This window comes from Schistocerca americana, chromosome 6 (assembly GCF_021461395.2).
Source record: "Schistocerca americana isolate TAMUIC-IGC-003095 chromosome 6, iqSchAmer2.1, whole genome shotgun sequence".
Lineage (NCBI taxonomy): Eukaryota > Metazoa > Arthropoda > Insecta > Orthoptera > Acrididae > Schistocerca > Schistocerca americana.
The window spans coordinates 602128053-602154633 of record NC_060124.1 but is presented as its reverse complement, the minus strand read 5'-3'; positions in this window follow the sequence as shown (position 1 = coordinate 602154633).

Genomic DNA, 26581 nt, shown 5'->3' with positions numbered 1-26581 from the left:
GCATATTGCATAAAAATAAACAGCCTTTCATTTAGTTGTGATGGTGGATCGCATCTTCAAGAAAAAAATAATAAAGTAGTGACTAAGGAATGCCAGACTATTTAAAAATAAACATGACACCACTGTTTTCAAAACAAGGGATTACGTCTCAGCTTGATCACAGTTACAATACATTTAATGAAACGTATAAACATCTCTGGATTTTTATTCTGTCTTCTGTGATGCTTGTACACATATCACTAACATTATAAATGTACGACTGTAAATCACAAAAATTTAAATGAACTGAAATGGCCAGAAAACACAGTAGTTGCTGGAAGGATGTGTTCTTTCATAACTCTAAGCAGCACTTGCTTCATACACCTCAGAAGAATGTTAAAAATACACTTCTTGGTTCCAGTTGTACTGTAAATACCCATTTTCCTTTTACATTATTTCCTCTGCCAAATTTGCTTCTCCCAAGGCTCACTTCACCAATTGCAACAAAACTGTCACCAAGCGGCTCGCTGCTCTTTGGCTGGTTCGTGCTTGGCTAACGTGGGCCTGTAGTCTTTGCAGCATAGTTCCCCTTCCATGCTGCATGTCTTTCCTCTTGATATTCTTTTTCCCCTCCATTGGGGGACATGTCTGGAATGTTTCTGGAAATGTGCTCTGCATTTTCAGTGGACAATTTTGGAGCATTCTCTCCACTGTTTTGTGTTCCTTTTTTCCTTTCTTCATTTGCCTTCTCCTGTGCTTCCACCACTTCAGTGTTTGAGGCTCCTCTTTTCTCTTCTTCCTTTGTGTGCACTCCTGAAGGGCAGCCCACACGTCTGATGCATAGCAGCCCCCAGCCTTGGGTTGACAGGTAGGGTTTGCACATACACCCTGTTACAGGCCAGACCCAGGGAGGGGTGATTGTCTGAGCTGCTACCTTCACAAATTCCCAATTGGCCCCTCTGTCAGGTGTTCGGGAGGTGTGACGTGAAGTGCAAAAATTCACCTAAGACTGATGTGCCCCCAAGTGAAGTGTACACCATGGGAGACACTGGCATTCGTGGGGATGACCAATCATCTTCTTCACAATCAAAATCTACTAAATGTCAACTGAATGAGGATAATGAATCAAAGACCCTCCCAGCTGCACCCTGCTGCTCATGTGGGACTACCCACCTTAAAGTTGTTGCAGTTAACACTATCCTTTCTAATGTGACCTTTTTTCTTTGTTCCGTTTACATACCTACATCCCTCCACCACTCAATGGCACCAGGGCAAGACTTCCTCTGGCTTATTGGGAAGCTCTATCACACATTTCTGCTGCTCGGTGACTCTAATACACATCATCCACTTTGAAGTTCTCCCAGGACCTGTCAGAGAGTTGCCCTCTTAGCTGACCTTCTCAATTAACTTAATCTCCCCTGCTTTAACACAGAAACACCTATGTTCCTTTCAAACTCCACACACACACACACATATTCCCATTTCAACCTATCCCTCTGCACTGACCAGCTTGCCCATTGCCTAGAGTGGTCTATTCTCTCTGATGCATACTCGAATGACCATTTCCCATGTGCTATCTGACTTCTGACTCCTACCTCACCTACAAGCACACCCAAATGGCAGCTTTCTAAGCCCAACTGGAGGCTTTCTCCTCCATGGCAACTTTCGATGAACATTTTCCCAGTTGCGGCCAGCAGACAGAATATCTCACAAAAATTAACTTTACTGCTTCAGAATGTTCCATTCGTCACACTTCCTCTTTACCATGCCATGTTGCATACCCATGGTGGACTAAGGCATTCCAGGATGCAATTCACGCATGGAGATGTGCTCTCTGCATTTTTAACCATCATCCTGTGATGTCAAACTGTGTTCATTATAATTTGCATGTGCAGTGTTGCCATGTTCTTCAGGATATCAAAAAAAACTAGCTAGATTTCATTCACATGGTCTTCTACAGTTCTGCTCCTTCTTCCATTGTGTGGGGAAACATCTGATGGCTCTCTGGGACCAATACCCATTCCCCAATTTGTGGCCTCACAGGAGCAGATGATGTCGTCATGGACCCTATTGCTATCTCCAATACCTTGGGCACCATTTTGCAGAGATTTCAAGCTCCTCCCATTATCACCCTGCCTTCCCACATTAAAATGAAGTGGAGGAGGCTTGGATGATACCCCTCCTCTTTTCAGAATCATGAGTGCTACAATGCCACTTCTGCTATGAGGACCTACATCGTGCTCTCACTTTGTGATCCTTCCAGGCCATACAGCGTTCACATTCAGATGTTGCAGCAGCTTTCTTGGATGGGCAAGCACTTTCTGCTTCATACATGAAACCACATCTGGGGAGCTTGCACATTTCCCAGACACTTGTGTGAAGCCACCAATACACAAAGTAAGGACAAACACCTTCCTTCTGCTTATTGCCCCATTTCCCTCAACAGCTGTGTTTATGAGGTGAAGTAACATACGATTCATACCTAGATGGTATGGTGGCTCGAGTCTCACAATTTACCGATCGTTGCAACATGTGGATTTAGAGTGCACCATTCTGTAGTTGACCATCTTGTCACTTTGTCCACCAATGTCACAAATGGTTTTCTGTGGAAATCCCATACCCTGGCTGCATTTTGTGATTTGGAGAAAGCGTAAGACACCTGCTGGGGGACTGGTATCTTCTGTACTCCCTACATGTGTGGCTTCCATGGCCACCTGCACTGTTTCCTTCAGGAATGATTAAAAGGCAGAGTTTACAAGGTAAGTGTGACTTGTCCGACACCTTTATTCTTGGAAATAGTGTGCCTCAGGGTTCCTTCCTCAGTGTTATTCTCCTTGCTATTGCCATTAACCCTACAATGGCCAGTCTGCTGCCAGGTATCTCTGGCTTCATTCTCGTTGACGATTTTGTAGTCTGTTACAGTTCTCCACTGATCCATCTCATTGAGTGGAATCTTCAGTGATGTGATGTCGTGATCATCTTTACTAGGGGAACATTGACAATGGCTTTCGTTTGTCCACCGACAAAATCGTTTGTACGACTTGCTGGTGGTGCAATTGGTTTTTTCCACTGTCTTTACATCTTGAGCCTGTTGCTCTTCTGTTCATTGAAATTACTAAATTCCTGAGGCTCAGGCTCGATGGGAAACTTTCTCAGTCCTACCTCTTGTCTCACCTGGCAGCCTGCTATATGTGGTCCCTCAGTGTCCCAGGTGTCGTCTTTGGTACTTCCTGGGGAGCAGATCGGAGACTAGACAGTGGGTGTTTCATTTATGAATCTCCGCATCTGTCCCTCTTACACCATCTCAGTACTGTCCACCATTGTGGCATCCATTTGACCACTGGCGCCTTTTATACTACCCCAGTTGAGTCTGTATGGAGAAACTGACTAACTACTGCTGTCCTACCGCCATGACTTTCACCTTAGCTGATGAGCATGCTGTTTGTCTGTAAATGTGGCCACCCATCTTATGCCGCCTCCTTCAGTGACTCATTTGATCACCAGTATGGGGTGTGTCCATCTTCTGTTACCTCCTGGAGACTGCTTTTGTCCTGTTCTCTGGGGGTTGAACTTCACTTTACCTGAAACTTTCCCAGTGGGTGTAAACCCTTCACTACCTCGGCTTTGTAAGGCAGTCCACATTCACCTCAGCCTTCAGTCACTTCTTAAGGACACTACTGCAGTCTTACGCTTACTCCTTCAGTTTCATGACTTCACGGAACTTCACAATAGTACTGTTGTGTACACTGATGGCTCTCAGACTGACTCCGGTGTCGGGTGTGCCTTTGTCATTGGCACTGACTTTTCTCAGTGTCAGCTTGTGGAACACTGCTCAGTATTTACAGAAGAGCTTTTCACCCTGTATCAGACCATGTAGTACATTCAGAGTCACAGGCTTTTCAACGGTATCATCTGCCCAGACACTCTCAATGACCTTCAAAGCCTCTGTGTGCTGCACACCATCCATCCCTTAGTGCTACAGTTCCAGGAAATCTGTCACCTGTTCACTCTTCACAGAGCCTCTGAAACATTTATGTGGGTTCCCAGTCACGTCGGTCTGACAGGAAACGAGACCACCGATGCTGTGCCGAGGCTGCAGTCTTCGCCTCGGCCCACTAGTTCCTCCATTCCATCCGATGACCTCTGTGTTGCCATCTGTCAGCAGGTGGTGTCACTTTGGTATCACCACTGGTCCTCCCTTCATGGGAACAAGTTTCGGGTTTATTAAGCCTCTCCCAGCTCCTCGGCTGACCACGTCTCGGCCCTCTCACTGTGAGGAGATCATTTTAGCTAGGCTGCCTTTTTAGCCATCACCATTGATTAAGTGGTGCTGCCCCACCACTTTGTACTCATAGGGCACAACCTCTGATGGTCCACCATTTCCTGGCCGAATGCCCTTTTTTAACCACTTACATTTTCGTTCATGTTTGCTATCTGAGTTACCGGCCATTTCAGTGAATGATGTACAGTCTGTCGACTGTGTTTTACTTTTTATTATTGTAGCAGTATGGCAAAAGCCCTATAATTTTTAATTCAAGATCTCCATTTCTCTAAGGTGTATTTTATAGACCTTACTCAGTGTCCCTGTTCCTTAGCTGTCTTCCCTTCCATTGATTGGAATTAAAGTGTAGTTGTTTTTAACTCCTTTCTTTGTCTTCATGTTCTACAGTTCTGATACAGGTACATAGGGCCCTAGTTGATTTTGTGCCCTAAAACAAAACAAAACAATATAGTGTTCTTCAATTTGTATCAAACACATTTTTATACACTTAACAGTAAACTCTTTTTTGCTCTACTGCTGTTTCCTAGGTTACACGCAGTCAAGCTGTGATAAAGTTGCTAGACCTTTTTACCTCAGATATGTTACCTGTAATTCCTTTTACAAGACTCAACTTGGTTTCTGAAAAAAAAAAAACTTTTATGAGTAGTGCAACTCCTTCAATGGTCATCATTTGTGGAGCTACTCTGCACCTCATCTGCACCTGTCTTATGAGCAATTGGAGACATTATCCAATCTTATTTCCCACATTTTCTAGCACTAGTTATAAATCGTGTGACATAAACAACTTCACTTCTTCACTCTTGTAATCAGTAAAGACAAGATCACAGATGAAGTTGTTCACATACCGTAGTTGGCTCGTAATTGAAGGAAGTCTGTTGTTCTGCTCAAAATAGAGTGCTTTCTCAGGCTAATGTAATCTGTTTTGTATATCTTATTGGGTATTTACTGAAACACAAATTGCATTATTAACAAGTGTAGTTGCCTACTAAGGTATTCAGAGACAGAGAAAATTGAAAGATAATGTTCTAAAATGTGAACTCCTTTACTAAAACTTCTCTTTGGTTTGTGGTACATGACTCCCATAATCCCTATTTGGATCTGCTCCATTCAGAGCACTCTATGCAGCACATGAGAAGGGTATTGTGCGAGCTTAAATTACTACCTATGTCCTTCAGCCAATAATTAGCAGATCGGGAGATGTTAGTTATCTCAGGCTACAGTACGGGTTCAAATAGAAATTGCAGCATTCTGCAGCCACAGAAAATGGAAGAAAAGACCATTCACTGAAAATGATAATTTGTTAGTCTGTCGCCAATACCAAAATTAAATATTTTATACATATTTCATCATCATAATAATCATCATCATCGCCACCACTCAAGACTGATTATGCCTTTCAGCATTCAGTCTGGAGCACCGTCTCCCTTATAAAATTCCTCCATGATCCCCTATTCACTGGTAACATTGGTGCATCTTCTGATGTTAAGCCTGTTACTTCAAAATCATTCTTAACCGATTCCAGGTACCTTCCCCTTGGTCTACCCCGACTCCTCCTACCCTCTGCTGCTGAACCCATGAGTCTCTTGGATAACCTTGCTTCTCCAAAGCGTGTAACATGACCCCACCATCTAAGCCTGTTCACCCTGACTGCTGCATCTATAGAGTTCATTCCCAGTTTTTCTTTGATTTCCTCATTGTGGACACCCTCCTGCCATTGTTCCCATCTACTAGTACCTGCAATCATCCTAGCTACTTTCATATCTGTAACCCCAACCTTATTCATAAGGTAACCTGAATCCACCCAGCTTTTGCTCCCATACAACAAAGTTAGTCAAAAGATTGCACGGTGCACAGATAACTTCGTCTTGGTACTGACTTCCTTCTTGCAGAAGAGAGTAGATCGTAGCTGAGTGCTCACTGCAATAGCTTTGCTACACCTCGCTTCCAGTTCTTTCACTATGTTACCATCCTGTTAGAATATGCATCCTAAGTACTTTTTGGAGATGCTAATCTCCGTACCATAGTCCTTACATTTCTGATCTAGCTCTGAAATATTACTTTGCAAACTTTCAATCGAATCTGCCATCACAACTAAGTCATCCGCATATGCGAGACTGCTTATTTTGTGTTCACATATCTTAATCTCACCCAGCCAGTCTATTGTTTTCAACATATGATCCATAAATAATACGAAGACAGTGGAGACAGGTTGCAGCCTTGTCTTACCCCTGAAACTGCTCTGAACCATGAACTCAATTTACCATCAACTCTAACTGCTGCCTGACTATCTATTTAAAGACCTTTAATTGCTTGCAAAAGTTTGCCTCCTATTCCATAATCTTGTAGAACAGACAATAACTTCCTCCTAGGAACCCGGTCATATGCCTTTTCTAGATCTATAAAGCATAGATACAATTCCCTGTTCCACTCATAACACTTCTCCATTATTTGCCGTAAGCTAAAGATCTGGTCCTGACAACCTCTAAGAGGCCTAAACCCACACTGATTTTCATCCAATTGGTCCTCTACTAATACTCACACTTTCCTTTCAACAATACCTGAGAAGATTTTACCCACAATGCTGATTAAAGAGATACCTCTGTAGTTGTTACAATCTTTTCTGTTTCCATGTTTAAAGATTGGTGTGATTACTGCTTTCCTCCAGTCTGATGGAACTTGTCCTGACTCCCACGCCATTTCAATTATCCTGTGTAGCCATTTAAGGCCTGACATTCCACTGTATTTGATGAGTTTCGACTTAATTTCATCCACCCCAGCCGCTGTATTACACTGCAGTCTATTAACCATTTTCTCCACTTCCTCAAATGTGATCCTATTTCTATCATCATTCCTATCCCATTGTACACTGAAATCTGAAACATTACTGATCATATTTTCACCTACATTGAGCAACTCTTCAAAATATTCCCTCCATCTGCCCAAGGCTTCAGCAGGATTCACCAGCAGTTTTAATGACCCGTCAAAAAATACTTGTCATTTCCTTCTTACCTCCCTTTCGAAGACTGCTAATTACACTCCCGAATGGTTTTCCAGCAGTTTGACCCTAAGTCTCCAACTTGATTCCAAAGTCTTCCCAAGATTTCTTCTTGGATTCTGCAATTATCTGTTTGGCTTTGTTTCTTTCTTCAACATAACTTTCTCTGTCTACCTGAGTTCTAGTATGTAGCCATTTCTGATACGCCTTCTTTTTCCTTTTACAGGCTGCTTTGACTGTGCCATTCCACCAAGCTGTTTGCTTCATCCTACCTTTACACACTACTGTTCCAAGACATTCTTTAGCCACTTCTAGTGCTGTGTCCCTGTACCTTGCCCATTCCTTTTCCAGTGACTGTAATTGACTACATCCAACTAACTGGTACCTTTCTGAGATCACTGTTATGTACTTGTGCCTGATTTCCTTATTCTGCAGTTTCTCCACTCTTATCCTCCTACATATCGACCTCACAATACCAATTTTACTGCAGATTAAACAGTGATCAGTTTCCTCAAAGAATCACCTGAATACAAGTGTGTCCCTCACAGCCTTTCTGAATTCCTGATCTGTTATTATTATATAGTCAATGACAGATCTGATTCCCCTACCTACCCAAGTATAAAGGTGAATGTTCTTATGTTTGAAAAAGGAGTTTGTGATTACTAAGACCATACTGGCACGGAAATCCAAGAGTTGTTTCCTGTTCCTGTTGGCCTCCATATCCTCTCCAAATTTACCCATAACCTTTTCATAGCCTTCTGTTCGATTTCCAATCCTGGCATTAAAATCACCCACGAGCAGAACACTATCCTTGTCCTTTACTCTAACAACTACATCACCAAGTGTGTCATAAAAACTATCCATCTTATGTTGATCTGTCCCTTCAAAATGCAAATATTTTGACACAATCCTAATTTTCTTGATAGACACAGTCAAATCTATCCACATCAGTCATTTGTTTACTTACCTTATTGCAACTATTCTGGGTTCAATTTCTTTCCTGATGTAAAGCACTACACCCCATTGTGCTATTCCTGCTTTGACTCCTGACAGGTAGACCTTGTATTCTCCCACTTCCTCTTCTTTTTCACCCCTTACCCGAATGTCACTATCAGCTAAAACGTCCAGCCCCATCTTACTTGCAGCCTCTGCCAGCTCTACCTTCTTCCCACAGTAGCCCCCATTGATATTAATAGCTCCCCATCTCATTACCATTTGTTTGACAAGTCATATCTTAGGAGTCCCTGGTTGTCAGTTAGAGGTGGGACTCCGTCACCTCCAAAGGTCCAAGGCATTTTGCTCTGATTGTTGCCAGCAACCTATTTAAAGTACCAGGGAAGCAGGTTGTTAGCCTTACTTGCCCCGGGTCCCATTGTGTTTTACCCCTAACAGTTGGGGGACTAACCGGTGGATTTGGTAGTCTTTGCCGTCCGAGCACAAAGGTGACCATGACTCAGAATATGACCGAGATGCCCAGCCTTATTCCAAAGTAACTGGTATCCTGACTGTCAGGACCACTTAGTTGGCCACTCATACGTTGCCCATGGTTCATGAACTAGGACATTACAACAAGAAACCACACCACGAACCACTTATAGAAAAAATTATCATCTAATCCATTAGCTTTGCAAAAGTACAAAAAATTTTCATGGACTACTTAAAGGCTGTCTAGAATGTACAATATCAGTTCACTTAACAGGTAATCAGTTATTCTAAGTCTACCTGATTTCTCAGTAGATATAAGAATTAGTAAAGTGTGTAGGTGTTGATGTATCAGCATTTCAGGAGAGGGTAAAAGTGTTTGCTTACAGTAGACACAGGCTGCACAAAATGCAAGCAGAACTAATACAGAACTAGAAGTTGTGAAAATTAGTCAATATGTTATGCTGTTTGCTCTTGCAATGTTGTTGCACATGTTGACACATTTGTTCTGCCATGATAAGTTGTTTGTGTGATGCTTTGACTTCACCTAACTGGTTTTAGGGTCTTTCTTAGAAAAGTTAGATTCTGTGTTGGCAACACATCTAGTTGTGTTTCTGGCTAATGCAATGTAGGTTGTGTCTGATATATGTAAGTGGTACCCATGATGGTAGCTGCGAGACAGTATGTTGTGCCCTCTGTGTTGTGGGTCATACTGTTGGCATTCTGCTGGTTCTTATTTCCATCCTTGTCATGCCCTTTGATTTCCTTGCTTGTAACAGTTTACTATTAGTAACTCCAGAGGAAATACTGGTAAACTCAGTGTATGCTCACTTTCTGAAATAAGTGCCTGGTGCACATCTGGCTGCTTCTGTCTGACTGAGGAACAGTTGTACTTCACATGCCTGTGCACTATTCTACACCATCCTTGACAGGCCAACCATAAAACTGTATCTGTGTCATCATCATAATTCTTCCAGTGCTTGTAACACATCCTGTGCCTTCACTTGGACCAATTTTTCTATAACTGTTCACTTAACTGCATAGGTTGTGTCATGGAGCATTGGTAGTGTGCATCTACACTTGCTCCTAGGTGTCACAGCAACACGTGTAGCTAACACAGGTAGGGCGAGATTACAATTTTCCACATGTGGTACAATAGTGGCAAACGTTCTTTCTTCAGCTCTCCTATGTGCTGTAACTCTGGTGTTGAGCCTTATCATGGTTTTTGTAGTCTGGCTAGGAACTGTTGAAGCTTTAGGGATGCAGGACTTAATTTCCATGTATTGCTTTATGAGCTGCTGTTTGTGTCATTTCCACTTCAATGCTCACATCACTAAAACTGTCCATTAACAAGCTTAGTAATCTGACTACAACCATTCTTTCATCCAACAAGTTCAACACAATTTGGACCCAAGCCAAGCAGTTATTCACTATGCCATAAGCTTCTCCTATGTACCGTATATGACTAATAAGTTTGTTTACATTAGAAAAATGTGTTTACAGTCAAAGTTACATTTTGCTTAGAGATTATGGAAGTACCAAAGTAATCAGCTGGATGTATACATTAACTATTTTTAATTTTAATATTAAATTTATAGAATGTAGGTAAAATACGTGACACATCAGAGTCACATGTAGAATGAATAAAACCAAAACAACTAACTGACATGATGCAAAGCTACAGTGTATGGTGAATGGGCTCAAATGAAGTATAACAACAGAAACTTACAGTCTATTATTTATTATTGGTATTACTTGTTTTCAGGACTCTGTATGGTCTGTGATTGTATACATAAAGTATGGAAGTTTCTGATAAAAATTTTCTTTGGTAACTCCATCAGGTCATTTTGAATGTAATATGAAATGTATCCTCACAAATGTGAATCCTTAAATTTCTCCAAATAAATTCATTCTTTTACCTTTGTTAGCCAGATGAACATCAAGTGACATAGCATTCAACCTACAAATACTTCACCTTCAGCTGCAAATGTGGATTTGCTTAAGTTTCTTGGTAACATTTTACAGTAACATCCATTCTCTTCCCTTAAACTGTATATTGGTAACACCTGCTGCAAGTGATTCATGGAAACATGAGATGACAGTGTAGCTGCTTTTTATAGCCACAAACAATGATTTTTTAGTTTTGTTGGTGGGAAAGAGAAACATTGTGTGTAAGATGCCGTCCGTTAGCATAGCAAGTACCACTGTGTGTAAGTGTGTTATTCTGTGAAAAGTCTGTTTCACCACACTAACATGTAATAAATGATTTACAACAGAGTTTTACCATTATTATATTCCTGCAGATTTGGTCTGTTTATGCAACTAAATATGTCACTTTGTTTTTATGCTACATGTTTCATTTCTCTTTATTAACAAAATGTAATTTATCATACAGGATGCTGATAATGCTTTTTAAATAAAAGGAATGCAGATCTGTACAGCATAGTAACAAACATTTTTGTGTACTGACTAGTTCTGTGAAGAGATCATCTTATGGCCAATCAGATGCCTCAAATACTATTTGTACGTGGATCTGTTTTTGGGGTACTTCAATGCCACTTTGAATGATCAACAATTTTAACATGTGACTGAGTCAAAAAAACTTAAATGAACTGAAATGCACACAAATCACAAAAATCACACGGTTCCTCTTTCTACTTCTATGATTATCCATGTTTCTTTTACTTAATTTTCTGTGCCAAATTTTCTTCTGCCAAATGTTGCTTTGTGTATTTTAATAGTGACAATGTGGTCATCAGGTGTTTCACTTTGTTTCAGACATGTTTCTATACATGCTTGTCTGCAAAAGCTCTTCTGGTCCACTGCAGTCTTCTCTGTTACATGCACTTCACACGTGATAAAGTTCCTACAGCATTTACTCAGAGATACATTAATTTAATCATGCTTACAAGGCCCTTTTAGCTGCCTACAAATAAAGAGCTTTTATGAATGCTGCAAGTCATTGTACAGTCACCCTTTTTGCAGATCCACTGCACCTCATCTGTAGCTTTCCTACGAATGACGAGGATAGAAACTCGACCTCATTCCCATTTTCCAGCACTAGCTATATATCAGTGTGATATTCACCGCATAATTTCACCCTCATAATCTACAAGGATTAAGTCACAGAAATGAAGTCATTTTCATGCTGTAGCATCACAGTGGAAAGAAGTATTATCCACTCAAAATAGAGAACTTCCTCAGACTGTTGTCACCTGTTTTACTATTTCTCATTTGCTACTTTGAAGAACACCAGGTGCAGCATTAACAAGTATGGCTGCCTCCTAAGATGTTTAAAGACTGAGAAATATAACTCAGAAAATTGAAAGATGATAATATCTAAAAATATAAATATTTTTGCTAAAATTTTCTTTGGGTTAGCGATATATGACCCCTATGACATCCCTGTGGGGCTGCTCCATCCAGATCAATCTGTGTAGCACATGTGAAAGCTATTGGTGATTCTTAAATTACTGCCTACTTATCACAGCCAGTACTTCAAGTTTGGAGATGTTACAGTTACATAGACCTTGGGCTGCAGTACAGATCAAAACAGAAATGCCCGTACAGTGCAATAGCAGAAAATGAAGAAAGGGCCATCCAGTCAGCATGACAATGTGTGAGACTCTGTCATCAATACCATAAATCTGCATTTTATACTTATTTTCCAGAAACATTTCTCTTCTAAACCATTACTTGTACAGTAGTAAAATTGTTTTTCATGTGCCACTTAAAAGCATTCTAGAATTCACTATCTCACTCACTTCTCCTTGATTAACAGGTAATCCAATTCAACTAATTCCTTACTTCCTCTGGTAAATCAGTCAGCAGTTGTCTTATGTACCTGCAGGTCTTTCCTTAGGGTAGGCTGCTAAAAATATGAGCTGAAGTAATACAGCACTAGAAGTGTCTCTTTGTTGTAGAAATAGTAACCAACCAAGGAGTTGCCAGTTGGAAGGTTTGTTAATACCCCTTTACCACAGTTTCAATATTGACAAAAATCTCTTCATTAGAGAGAGAGAGAGAGAGAGAGAGAGAGAGAGAGGGGGGGAGATCTCTCATTATGAATTGAAAAAAGTTAGAATTATTGGATTTTATGTTGTGGCAGGGGTACATTAAAATATAACTGAAAAGGGTCAGTCAAATGTAAAATTTCACCTCCATAATAAATCAAAACATACACAACATGGTTGTTATCATTTTATATTTTCTTGCCAATGTACAGTTAGTGCACTGGCATCACATACACAATATTTGCACAAAGGAAAGCTTCTGGTAAAAGAGGGCACTAGTAGTATGCACAAGATGAGTGCACAGTAGTGAATGAAACTTTATCTTCCTTTCCTTGCTTCAAAAATTAAAATTGACATTAAATACCAGAACATTTGCAACTCAAAAATAGAAATTTTATAGATATTTTCAGACCCATAATTTTGTTAAGGTAATAGAGAAATGACTGAATTTTCCATATGACTATAGGATATGTCTCTTTGTCATTTGTTAATGCAAGTGTTATCACGTAACACATATTTCTAGAGAGTTGATTTTCAGAGTTTCTCAGGTGTGTTGCCTTTTAGAGTTACACATGTTTTACCCCCCCCCCCCCCCCACCCCCTTACACTACCACCACTTTCCTGCATCTCTCTGTCCCTCTCCCCCCAGTTCCTTCCCTCTTGTTGTGTTTTCCCTCTCCCTCTCCCTCTCCCTCTCCTTCTGCCACTCCCTGTCATGTCCTGTCCTGGTTCTTTTTGCTATTGCATCTATTTGCACTATTCACAACTTCATGGTTTTTGTTTTTACCACAATGAACTATTTAGATAGTAACTTAATATTTGGTGCCATTTTTTAAAATGTTGAATATGCAAACAGCTAAATGTGATATGATTTTTAATGTAATAATTTTAATTTTAACATCTGAAACATGTTTAGCGCGATACGTTTCATTCACTATTGCGCACCCTCGTTGCATGTACTAATAGTCCCCTCTCTTGCCAGAAGCTTTCCTTAGTGCAAGCATCACATATGTTATGGTAGTGCACTAGCTGTGTGCATTGGTTAGAAAGTACAAAATGAAAAAGACCATTTTTGTGATTGTTTTAATTTATTATGGAAGCGAAATTTTATTTTTTACTGGTGCCTTCAGTTATATTTTAATGTACCTTTGCCACAATGTTTAACCCAGTAAGTCTGAATAGGTTTTTGTGTTTGTAATGAGATATGATTATGTGTGATATGTAAATGTTTTGTCTGTTAAATTGTTTAGGTTGTGAGTATTTTCTTCTGCAGAAGGCACTTTTACAAATGTTGAAACTACATTTGCAATTGATTGGCAGTTTACTGGTTCTACAATATGATTTCACTCTGTGGTTCCTACTCCAGCCACATACAAAATTTTAAGATTGCTGTGACACTTACATTAATGCTGTTAATGGCACTCACTTTAACAGTATTGTTAGAAGTGTTGAAGCACTTGTTCGGCTGTGATCTGTCACTTTTGTGATGCTACACATATCATATAAGGGATGTAGGTCTATTTTTAGAGTCTAATTTAGGATGGTAAGTTTCTGGGTTGACAATGCACTAGCAGATTTTTGGGCCAAATTGATGTAGGTTATCAAATTTACATCAGATGGTCCTGTGACAGTAGCTGGGTGATGGAGTATCATGCCTCCCATGTCAAAAGTCATACCATTAATTAGCATCTCACTATCTCATAATTCCATCCTTGTCAACCCTTTGGCTTTTCTTGCCATTAGTGACTTACTGTTTGTACGTTTGGGGGAAATGCTGAGTAAACCTGATGCGCCCACATTCTGAATGTGTGGGTGTGGTGACAAAACTTTCCTCTCGTATTTGGCTGCTTTTGCATTGCCCAGTTACAGTTATACCTCACGTACCTGAACACTTGTTAGAACCGTCCTTGTCATGCAAACACTCTCCCTCTGTCATCTTCGTAACTTTTCCACAGAGACCATAATACAGCATACCTTCCATTCCAATCTCAGTAACACTTGAACTGTTTTAAACTCTACCAGTTTTCCCATAGCTTTTCACTTCACTGCATAGGATGAACCACATATTAGTGGTATTTTGCATGTATACTCACCACTCAAAAACTGTGCTGATATGTGGAATTAATGCAGATAAGCAAAATTATAACTGTTTAACATGGTAGTATAGAAACAAATGTTGTTCCTTTGGCTCCCATATGTGCTGTAAGTCAACTGTTGAGCATTGCTGTGGTGTTCTTCACCTGGGTAAGAGCCGATGTGATGGTAACAATGTAGGACTCAAATGTATATGAACGGGATGGTTATAATTCAATTGGGCCACTTCAATGAGTTTAACTGGGAAAACTATTTACCATACAAGCATCCAATTTTGTAGGATTAATGTTCAGACTGTGCAATGCAGGATTTGAATTGTTAGAAGTGTTGGTGTCATAACTTGCCATTAGACAGTGATACCAGTATGGTGGTTAGGGTTGAAATAAATGCATCATTGTACATTACAGTCACAGATGGTTCATGTGGGGTCTGGGCAAGGTGAGTGAGGCTTTACTCACAAAGCTGTTACACTGGCACAGCATCAGTAGTGCTGCTGCTCATTAAGAGTATTGATGCATTAAAGGAATAGGGAAAGGTCCTCTTTCTGCATCAGTATTGAAAAGTGTGATTTGGAACATTGAATTAACTGACAATTTTGGAATTGCTTGGGTATGGCCAAAGGCCAATTGTGCCATAAATTGCTAAATTACTGTTGCCTTGGCTGAGGATTCTGGACAGAGTATGTGATTCACAAGGATTCCATGAGCTGTGTCACAACAGCCAAATTTTCCACAGTCCACTAGCTGAAAAGTGCTGCAAACAATTGTGAATTGATATCTCTGCTCTGATTTTGGGCTGCTGTGAATGCAAATGGTCATCACACTGAGCAAAATTTATAACCTGAAAGTTACACATGGTATGTAAGGAACAGATGTTACAGTCTTGAGTTGAAATTAAAACGTGTTTGTTTCAGTGGTGTCATTATTTCTCTTCTGCATGTCCTTGCAAGTGTTTCTACAAAGTTTGATTACCCTACAGTCGTTTTTATGAGGTTGCTCTGAAGTATTGAAATATAAATTATAGCCATCCTTTATTACATGACGATTTACTGCTTAGAATGGTACTACTACAACGCTCGCATCGATAAAACTTCCTACAGGCAAGAGTAGTAATTCTTCTTTCATGCAGAAAATTTAGTCTAGTTTGCCCCCATGATATCTAAAAGTACAGACCTTGCTTTTGCAAATTTATAAGAGTGATTGCCTGTGATTCTACACCATCACAGATTTAGCGTTACTGAGTGCAATCGGAATTTCTTTGATTGTTTTTTCTTTCTTCCTTTCTTTTTTTTAAAGTTATGTTTATACACCTAAAGGGAAGAGAATTTTTGATTTTGAAAATTTATGTCTGTTTCTAGACTTGTGGGAGTAATAATTTGGCTTTTCTGCTATGCAATTTCAGAATAGTGGCATTCATATGAACTGTAACATTTATCCTGGGACAGATGTGGACTGTGGCCACAATTCATTGGTTATGGACTGTAGACTAAAACTAGTAACTTGCAAAAAGGTAGGCAATTAAGGAGATGAACCATGGGCAAGTTGAGGTGAGCAGAGATACCTGAGAGCTTGAAAAGAAACAATAGGCTATGGTTGACTGAAACCATAATACAGAAGGAGACAAATGGGTAGCTTTCAGAGATGAAATAGTAAAGTCAGCAGAGGATGAAAAAGGTAAGGAGACGCGGCCTTTTAGAAATGATTGTATGTAACTGGAGATGTTCAGTTTAACTGATGAAAGGAGAAAGTATAAAAATGTCGTGAATGAAGCAAACACAGGGGAATAAAAATCTAAAAAATGACATTCATAGGATGTGTAAAATGACTTGGAATGGCTAGAGGACAAATGTAAGTCTTTAGAAACTAGGGAGAAGATGGGTTCTGCATGTAGGGAAATTAAGAATCCTTTGGAGAGAAGAAGAGAGCTGTATGAATGTCAGGAGCTCAGATGGCAAGCTGATACTAAGGAAGGATGGGAAAACAGAAATTCAAGTGTGATATGTGGTGAGGCTATATAAGAGAAATGAATTTGAAGGCTATATTATAGAATGGGGAGAGGAAGAGATAGGAGTCAAGATGATGGGAGAAGAATTGAACACAATACTGAATGATTTTAGTAGAAACAAGGCTCCTGGAATAGAAGAAATTCTAGCAGAACTACTGATATTCTAGTGTGTAAGATGTATGAGACAGATGGAATACCTTCAGAATTCAAGAACAACATAATAATTCCAAAGAAAGCAGCTGCTGACATACATGAATATTACTGAATTTCCAATTTAATAAGTTATGGTTGTGGAAGATTGGCTCAACTTCTGACGTTTTGGATGACTTGAAGTGGTGAAGTATGTGTGAAAACTTCAATTTCTTTAACAATACGACTTATTTGAGATGGTTGTCTGACCTTCCTAGCTGGTTAGCCTGCTGCTGCAAACTCCGTTTCTCTTCTTCTCTGCAATATATTGCTGGGAACAGGAATTTCTGGACTTTCTGCCAATAGAAATAAGTAGACATACACAGTTTCTTTTGCTTCACTTAACATCGTATATTTAAACTTCAGACTTTTAAAAGTCTCACTGTCCACATGAATAAATACTGTTAGGTAAGTCTCCTTGAATGTCCAATTGTTAGAAATGCAGTTACATTTACAACAGAGTTGGCTTTCTAACCACTACTATTATACAGAAATCATACACCTGTCTTGCCTCTAGCAAGTTAAAGTTAAAAGTTACTCAAAATCTTTTTTCAGCTCAAATGTTTTTTTGTCACTAACAATAGTCACAGTTATAAAACAGCACAGAATAACACAAAAGTTCATTGGTTCTGCCGTGCTCTTTCATTACAACTTAGGTGGCATGATTGATGAGTACTTGACGGTGCTGTTCAACCACTGTATCTACAGTCTCCTCACGTTAAACTTCTGACCTTCACACACAGACAGGTGACACGCAGTAGATAGGGTTCCTTTCTCCCCACTCACATCTAAAATATTGTGTGTTCAAGACGGTGGAAGGCCTAGTGGTTCTAGAATTAACGCTGAAATTCTCGAAGCACTACAAACTTACTTGCTGAAGGATAGAAAAGTGAGGCATATCAGTTCAGGTTCTAAAGAAATGTAGGAACTTGAGTCAATACTGACCTTATGGCTAAGTTTAGAAGATACATGAAGGAAAGGCAAACAGATGTTTATAGCATTTGTAGACTTGAAGAAAGTTATTGATTGTTTCTGAATACAGTTCACATAAAAACTGAATGTCAGCTGAAGGGCATAAAATGGAAGCAATGGGTGACTAATGCAGGGGACAGGTGACAACCCTGACTCACTCCCTTCTCAGTCTGCACATATGTATCTGGGGAGTAAAATAAATGATGTTGGAAGGAGACAGGTTAAAAAATGAAGATTGGCAATGGCAAGAAAAGCATTGCCGAAGAAGACATACTTGTGAAATTCAAACATAAATTTAAGTGCTAAGAAGTATTTCCTGAAGGTATTTATGTGAAAAATAATTGTAGACAATAAGCAGTTCAGACAAGTTAGACTGAGGCTTTTGAAATGTGGTCTGCAAAAGAATACTGGAGTTCAGATGGACACACTGCATAACTAAGGAGTTAATGATTTGAAATGGATTGAACAGAAATTTGTGGCACAACATACCTAAAACAAAGGATTAGTTGATAGAACTTATTCTCAGACATCAATAAATAGTTATTTCAGTAACCGTTGGAAGTGTGTTGGAAAGAACTGAAGGCATAAATACTATCAGCAGATTGATATGGATGTAGGTTGCAGTAGTTATCAAGCTACAGAGATCTGCACAAAATTTTAAGATTTTTCCGCCCCTTCTAAAATAGTTTTCTCTCGATGCCTGTGCTTTACTCCCAATACTATCCTTCATATTTCACACCAATTCCATATTCAATTCCTGAACTACCTTGGTATTATTCAATGTATTGTGTTACAAATTTATCAGTTGTGTAGTATGCCAGTCCACCATTGCCCTATTTGCATCCACTATTGCTTGTACATGCCTGAGCATGCTGTTAACTCCAGAATATCGGTGCAGCATGGTTTGTCACAGCTTTATATTTTCTTCCCCACAGGTAACAGTGGAAGTACATAATACACTAGATGATGGCTGGCAACACCTTCTCTGTTGTCGAATAATTCTGTACTGCATTATTTAACTGCCTCGGTGCATATGCCACCAGTTGTTCCTTGGCATCCATATTCTGGCTGAGAATGCATCCGATCACCAAATTGGTGATATCTCATGATAAAATTATCTCTCAAAGTTTGGAAACACCAATATCAAAACTATTGTTAATGTTCATTTTAAATTTCCAAACACAGTCTGACATTTAGTACACCATTGAATTTTCACCCTCTTTCCTTAACAGAGGGTTTAAAGATCCAGTAACTTACACAAAATATGTCACAAATTATATATAGTAGTTACAAAGTGCTAGAAATATTTGATGTACCTTTCCTGTCTGTTGTTGCTAGAAATAATACACAGCATAAATCAATTGCACTGTGGTTTTCACCCCTCTTAATGAATTAAATAACCCACATATTGCACTCGTGTTGCTGCAAAGTGACATTTATCAACACTCTCTGTTAAACATGCTTAACACACCCTTTCGTATATCTTCTCCAAGCATTATACATGCTCTTCCATGTCTTTGGAAAGGAAAATTATATCACTAATATGAACCATGCATTGTTTCAGTTTTAGTCATTTGAGCACTCCATGTAACATTGCTGGAACATCCTTGAGTCCAAACAATACTGATAGCACACTCTTCGGACTGAATGCAGTTTTTCCCAGTCTGCTGGAACTACTTAAAACTTGTAATAACCTCTTTTAAATTCATCATCATAAAGCCTTTATACTGTCCCAAACTGTCCAGATTCTCTCTTATAACTGGTTTAGGATATGCATTGGTTTGAGTTACTGCACTAAGATACCTGTAGTGACACCAAAACATATACTGTGTTGTACCATCTGATGATGACTTTTTGGTGAAGAATCCAAACAGATGCCCACCCCCCTGACTGATACTATGTTTAATAATGCCATCAGGTAACAGCTGGTGGAGGAACTCTTCCATTACTGGTTGTAGGTGTTGGACCCTGTATGGTTTTTTGTAAACTGGAGTGTTATGACTTGTTTATTATATTTTTGGTGTTGCTGGTAATATTCCACCAGGAGTACATAAATCTGTAAATCATATGAATAAAGTCTTACACCATTGTTAGTTCTTCCCATTAGTGATAAAGGTTTTCACATCCCGATGCATTGACGGTTTGCTTATGGCATATATCTCCACTTGATATACCTAACCCATTCTGCTCTGAAATGTCCGAGTTGGTAGTAATTGGCAAACTCCTTGACAGACCCATCTGTGCTCAAATAATGCCAACTCACTGGAAATAAATAGCCTCCATCTTTTTCTCCTATACGTACTATACCACTGCGCACAAAATAGTGCAGTGTATGCATTCTGTCATTATATTCAAATGTCTTTTTAGCACACGTCATCTCACTTGGTGTTTCAGTATCAACACTCACAATGACTGTCTTTCCTATTTGTCCTGGGATCGTATCATGCAAAGTGAGCTTTAGTGGATACATCTACAGTTTATTTAGTACTACCTTCACAACAGACGAAACTTTGGATGGTGTAACACTTTACTGGTCATTGGCAGCTGTAACAGTGCCTCACTTACTTTGATTGTAGACACTGAAACATCAACTTCTTCTTAATGCATGAGCTCAGTATAGATTTTGATATTAAGCAATACCAATCACCGACATGTGGAAATACTTCCATATTATTTTAAAAATCTATTGCTCCAACACCGAAACTGAATGCCTTAACTCCAGTGATGCTGCTTCATTGTCCCCATACTGTGCAGCCTATATTGTCAGTCTTCAATCTCTTTGTACTCGAGAGGAACAGATGAGATACAGACTTGGCCCCTGTGTCCACTAAAAATGTTTTCCGTGGCCTACAAATAGCATTTTGCCTCTGTGAGAGTTTCTGCAGTCCTTTGTTTTATTGTGAATGCTGCCCTGAAGTTGAGGAATTTCTTCTGGCATTTAATAAATGCATGTCCCAGCACTCTCTCCATTCTGTCTCTCATTTTGACAGCCCTGTGTCTGATGCACTACGTCACTGAATTAATAACACAGAGGTTAGTGGCATCAATTATTAATGCGGCCTTAATGTCCACACCCGTAACATTTCATCGCAGGGGAAAACACACTTTAATTGTCTGGTCCTCAGTTGACAGTGTCAATTTCCTGTGGTAGTGTGTCAATCTAGTGGTGGCGTGTTAGTCTTTTGGGGGTTCCATTCTCACGCTTCTCAGCATATCTTATGGAAATACATCCGGCACTCTATACTCTGTCTCCTGCAAAATGATTCAGTCTGCTTCAGCATTTGGTAGTAACTCGTAAGTCTGTCCATTGACTTTCATAGTTCTATCCAGAAATGCTTCTATTGCTTCATTCCATTTCTGTGACAAACTAGTAAGCTGTTCTGTAATGAGTTTCCTGAAAGTCTTTCAAATGCCTGTGGCTCACTTTATCCCTCACAATACACGAAGTACATCTCTGCATCATAATTTAATGTAAGAAATTGGCCAGATGGGACCTGATCTGCTCGCATATGGCAAACTTAGCGTTAGCTTTTAAATCACTAACAGATTCTGGCACACCTACAGTCAGTTAGCCCAAAACATCAGTCAGCAAATTAGATGTGAAAGGATCAGTAGGAGGGATAGGGACATCTGACAAGGATTTTACCTGTACTGGCTCAGCCTGTCCATGCTCATTAATGGCTAGCAAAGTTCCTACTTGCTCCTGTAATGCAGTATAACTTTGCCACAGCACCGCATTATTTTTGAGCACCTCAGTTTATTGCCCAGATAAAAATTCAGTCAATTTGTGTGTCAATGCTATTCTTGATTCTGGCATTTGTGCAACCTCCACTTAATAATACAAAAACATGAAGGATAATCACCATCAACATACCACGGGTGATACAGTAAGATTTAGCCTTGACAGATTCAGAGCTCTGCTGTGCATTGTGCAAAAACTTCTACAAGTACTGCACGTAACTGGCCCTGTCTTTGTATAGCGCATCTTGTACCCAGAAAAATTATGGCATTCATAAAAGCATTCTTTACAGTTTCTCCAACGCCTTACAGACTAAAGTCAGTTTTAAGTTACAACGGATGTCCTGCCTACTACGTACACCTGTAACACTGAAAAAGGAGAGGCCGAGAGTGGGAATCACTCACCAAAATTGTAAGAAAGGTGAGACCAAAGTTGTGATAATGGCTCACTACACCTCCGGTGCCAGATGACTTCTGACACCAGACATAACATCCGTGGGGCTGGACATTATTTTAGATGGCACATGGGGACAGTAGGTGGCAGGAGGCTGTCAACCTGTCACCCCAGGTGTGGGAGGATAGTGGCTCAGTGAGTGGATTTCTCTCTGATGCCATTTGGCATTTGTAAAACAATTATGAAACACTAAACTTTTGCCATTCAGAAAGTACAATGGTTCATGTTTCGACACTCCATGGTCTTAGTATTGGTAGGCGCATTGGCTGGAGACATCTGCCCCTCAAGCACTGACCGAGGTGAGGCTCGTGGGTGTGGAAGCATCACGGACGCTGGTCACAGCACGAGTCTGTCAGCCTTCACATCAGACATGAAGTTTCGTCCATACTGTCAAAGACACTTAGACACTTTCGGAATGCGTGGTCATGGTGCACATTATCACTGTGGTCACCTTGTAGGTTGCACATGGGTAGGGCAGCAACTTGAAGTGTCGAGTGCCCTCGGGAGCTGGAAACAGGCAGGCAGTCGGGTGAGATAGCTCTCCCTTTGTGATGATGGAAGAGCAGTGGGAGATCCTCAGGGTACCAGGCAGTAGCAATTGCAGCAGAGCCCTCAAATTAGTCTGCCAGTCAAAGATGCGAAAGTTGGTCTCCTCAGATTTGGCATGGGCGGAGATGTTGCAGAAATGGAATTTGAGTCTCCTAGCTGGGAACTGATACACCGTAGAAGCTTGTAGACAGATAGACAGACAGACAGGTTATTGACGGACCGGCGTATGTCCCTCTTCTGGGGAGGTGGGCTGCAGACAGAGTTAGTTACACTGTAAATTACAGGATTTATGTGAGACTGGCCAGTGTTAGTCGTGCTGTCATGAGGCATTGAAGATGTCACTTGGACAGCTCTTTCTGTCTGGGAAGCTGTCCTGAACACTCCACCGTGTCCCAAGTCTACATTTAAGGCTCTCCAGTTGGTGTATTTTGTTGTCTCATTTCCCTGGATAGTGGCTTTTGTGTGTGACTTAGTTTTATACTTAATCATGTGCAGTCACAGGAATGATGGTACCTATCTCCATGTGATGTCCTTTGGCTGCCTAGGCTTCTCAGATTGCCAAGCTCATACAGTATGTAGCAAAGAGTTGGGCAGGACAGCTGTAATATCTGCAATATTTTCATCTCCGCGAGCTGAAATGCTGTTTGACTGTATGACTTCACATGCTTTCCCCCACTTCACAAATTACTGTGGGAAGTGTGTGTATTCTTACTTGGTTGTACCAAGAACACTTTCTACCAAAATGCAATCAGAACTTCTTTAAGAATAATGTGTTTCAAATGACATGCAATTGTCAATGTCATTAGACAATTTGATATTTCTTTCAGAGAATAGAAATGCCACTGCTAAATCACCACAAGAAATGAAGCTTTTCTCATTTTCCACAGGTGTCTGCATATGTAAAAAACGTTTGTGATGTCTTGCACGGGAAGGGAATGTGGCTGGAGATGAGGCACTTTCTGCGTTTGAGACACCCAGTGTTTGACATAAGTGATTAATCCTGGTCTTTATCTGCAGTTAATAATTAGTCTCTTCTTAAAGTAGGTGAATTATCATCCTGGAAAGGGCTAGTATTAATTGGCTATACCTCAGTACTGCTGTGGAGACCCTAATTCCAATTTTTTGTTTTGTAAGGAGGTGAACCATGGCGAAATGTCACGGTTGGTTCTCTGCGTTTCCTCCTAGTCCATAGCTCATTCCCTTTGAAATTCCTGATTTGCGCTCTGCTGTTTCCTTACCCTAGTCAGATTGTGCTTTGGCATTGCTATGGCTGGCTGCCTGCCGCGTTTGTGAGAGTGTGTTTGTCTGGAGGAGGAACTCTAATTGTGGACATCTGAGAGCGTACGGGAGGCCATGTCATTTTGTTGATGTTTGGCGCGACTTGTGTCAGGTGTGATGCATTGTTAAGACAGTGATACCAGCCATGTTACTATCTCAATCACATATGGATTAAAGGGGATGAGGCCTGGTTGTCCATTGAAACTCCTATCCTGTGGATGTCATCAGACTTAAAAAAAGACATTTTGACCATTATTTTGTGTTGTTTGAAGCAACTGGGGATTCCAGCATCTGCAGTAGTTTGGCTAAGATTATTTGTTTCGTTGATGTGTAAATGACTGAACAAGGGCAGTTTATTTAATTTTCACCTTATGCTCATATTCTGCTTGCACTGTTTACGAGTGTAAACTTGAATCTTACCTTTGTCTGTCAAATTTGAGCACATCGTCAAATACTGAATATATTTAGTGACTTTCAATTAATTAACTGGATTCTTCCTTTCCTCGTCACGATGCATGTTAAATGGCAAAGTAGAATTGTAGAACTTAACTTGCTACCTCATTTGCATGGCTTCAGTAACAGAGCCTAACCTGATAACCAATTAAGGCTTGGGTAAAAAAAAAAGGTATTTAAGTATGTTGTTTTAAAATATTATTTGAAATTTTTCAATGATTAATGTTGTGCTAGTTGATTCTGGGGTGTGAACAGATGTGCTGGCACATTTGCCATGTAAGGGAATACTGCTAGTTTTGATTACCTTCTGACCAGGGTTGTTGCTCAACGCTTGTCTTTAAAAATGCCGCTAATCTAGTTAGCATATGTTGTGGCTATTTTAAATAAATCACTGCTCAATAGCCAAACCAGTTTGTTGGCCATCAGAAGCTGGGTATGTGTTATTTATTCCTGTATTGTAGTTAATCTATAACTACGCTATTCTAAATTTGTTACTCTAGGTAGCCAATAAGTTGCCATTTTTGGGTATTTGGATGGAGTGTGGCTCCTTTGAGTATAGATTTGTCAATTTCCTCTGTGTGTGTGTGTGTGTGTGTGTGTGTGTGTGTGTGTGTGTGTGTGTGTGTGTGTGTGTGTGTGTGTGTGTGTATTCATTTCGTTCTAGTCAATGTGCAAACTTGCTGCTAATTATTTTCTCTTTACATGGAGTGTGCCTGCCTTGATGTTATAAGTGACTTAATGTGCCTATGCACATATTTATATTTATGGAAGAACTTAAAGTAAGTTCCCCTGTTGAACTATAGTTAAAGTGCAGAAAACTGAACAAGATGTTTATTATTGTTCTAGTGATATTATCTGTCAAGTGTAACATGTGACATTTCCTTGGTCTGTTATCAAATGTTACAATAAATGCAAATTGCAGTGAAGCGATGTGCTATTTCAGTTGTTCCCATGATTTCTTACCTCCGCATTTGTTAATCTAAACTCATAATATTTAATTTTTTAAATATTGGAGGGAGACACATGTGTCTCAGGGGATCATCATCTTTCTGCTACTGGGGTCAGTGTTAAATTCAGAAATTCACTGCGTAGTGATCTGGGGAGGATGGTTGTTGTGTGTTCTAAATAATGTCTTGTAATTTTAATACTGTAATTAAGGTCAGTCAGTCCATTCATAAAATCACAATGTTATGCCAGAGTATCAGGTCTATGGTGAGGTAACTTTCCATGTGTTCCTGCTGTGTGTAATTTTATGGACTCAATTGTGGATGATAACATGTAGATGTGTATGCGTTGGATAGGACTTTGACCTCAATCATGTGATTGCCATTGTGAGGTGCTTCCATTAGTTTTAATCAAAGTTCTCTCATAAGCAGCATTGACAAAAATTGTCTGAATAAGATGTACATCAGGCATAACGTATTTATAGTATTTGTTGCTCATGGAGTTGGTTTGTGCTACCTGACTGAGAGATGTAGCAGTACAGTAATACATGAACAGGAGATATTTTAGTAGAGTGGAGTTAGCAGGTGGATATTAGCCATTATTATAAGGTGAAACGACCTGTTTGTTCCTTCAAATGGTGTGAACTTAACATTAAAAGAATGAAACGTAAGTATCAGTGACATCGTAACTGCCATCTGCGTCATATCTGCTGTGCAGTGAGCTACGTTAATTTAAGTATTAACTGTATTTTTCTTACTGGCCACTTCTTCTTCTGTGTGTTTTTGCTTTTAGGGAGTTTTAATTGTCGAGTTCTAGTAATAATGTTCCATAGATTTTGTGTTTGTTTTGAATACAGTCAGAGAGAATCCCTTTAGTCAGCCATAGTGCCAGTAGTGCTAATGTTTATTTTGAATACAGTCCAGAGACAGGTAGTGCTATTTTCATTGTTTTCTGGAAGAAGTGTCTAGTAACCACAGTTTAGTCAACTATCAGCTCTCTTTAGTGAGTTAGCAGTCTAGTTAAAAGTTGATTAACTCTCTACAGTAAATTGATTTCTTGGGATAGATGGGATGTGTGACTGCTGTCTATGGAAACTGGAGGAGCTGGCCACTGTTCGCGAACAGCTGAACCTGTTGATGGCCACAGTCAGCTGTCTTCAGGTTGCTGCCTCAGAGTGTAGCTGCAGTGGGGAGTCTGGTGGGTTGTATGGTACA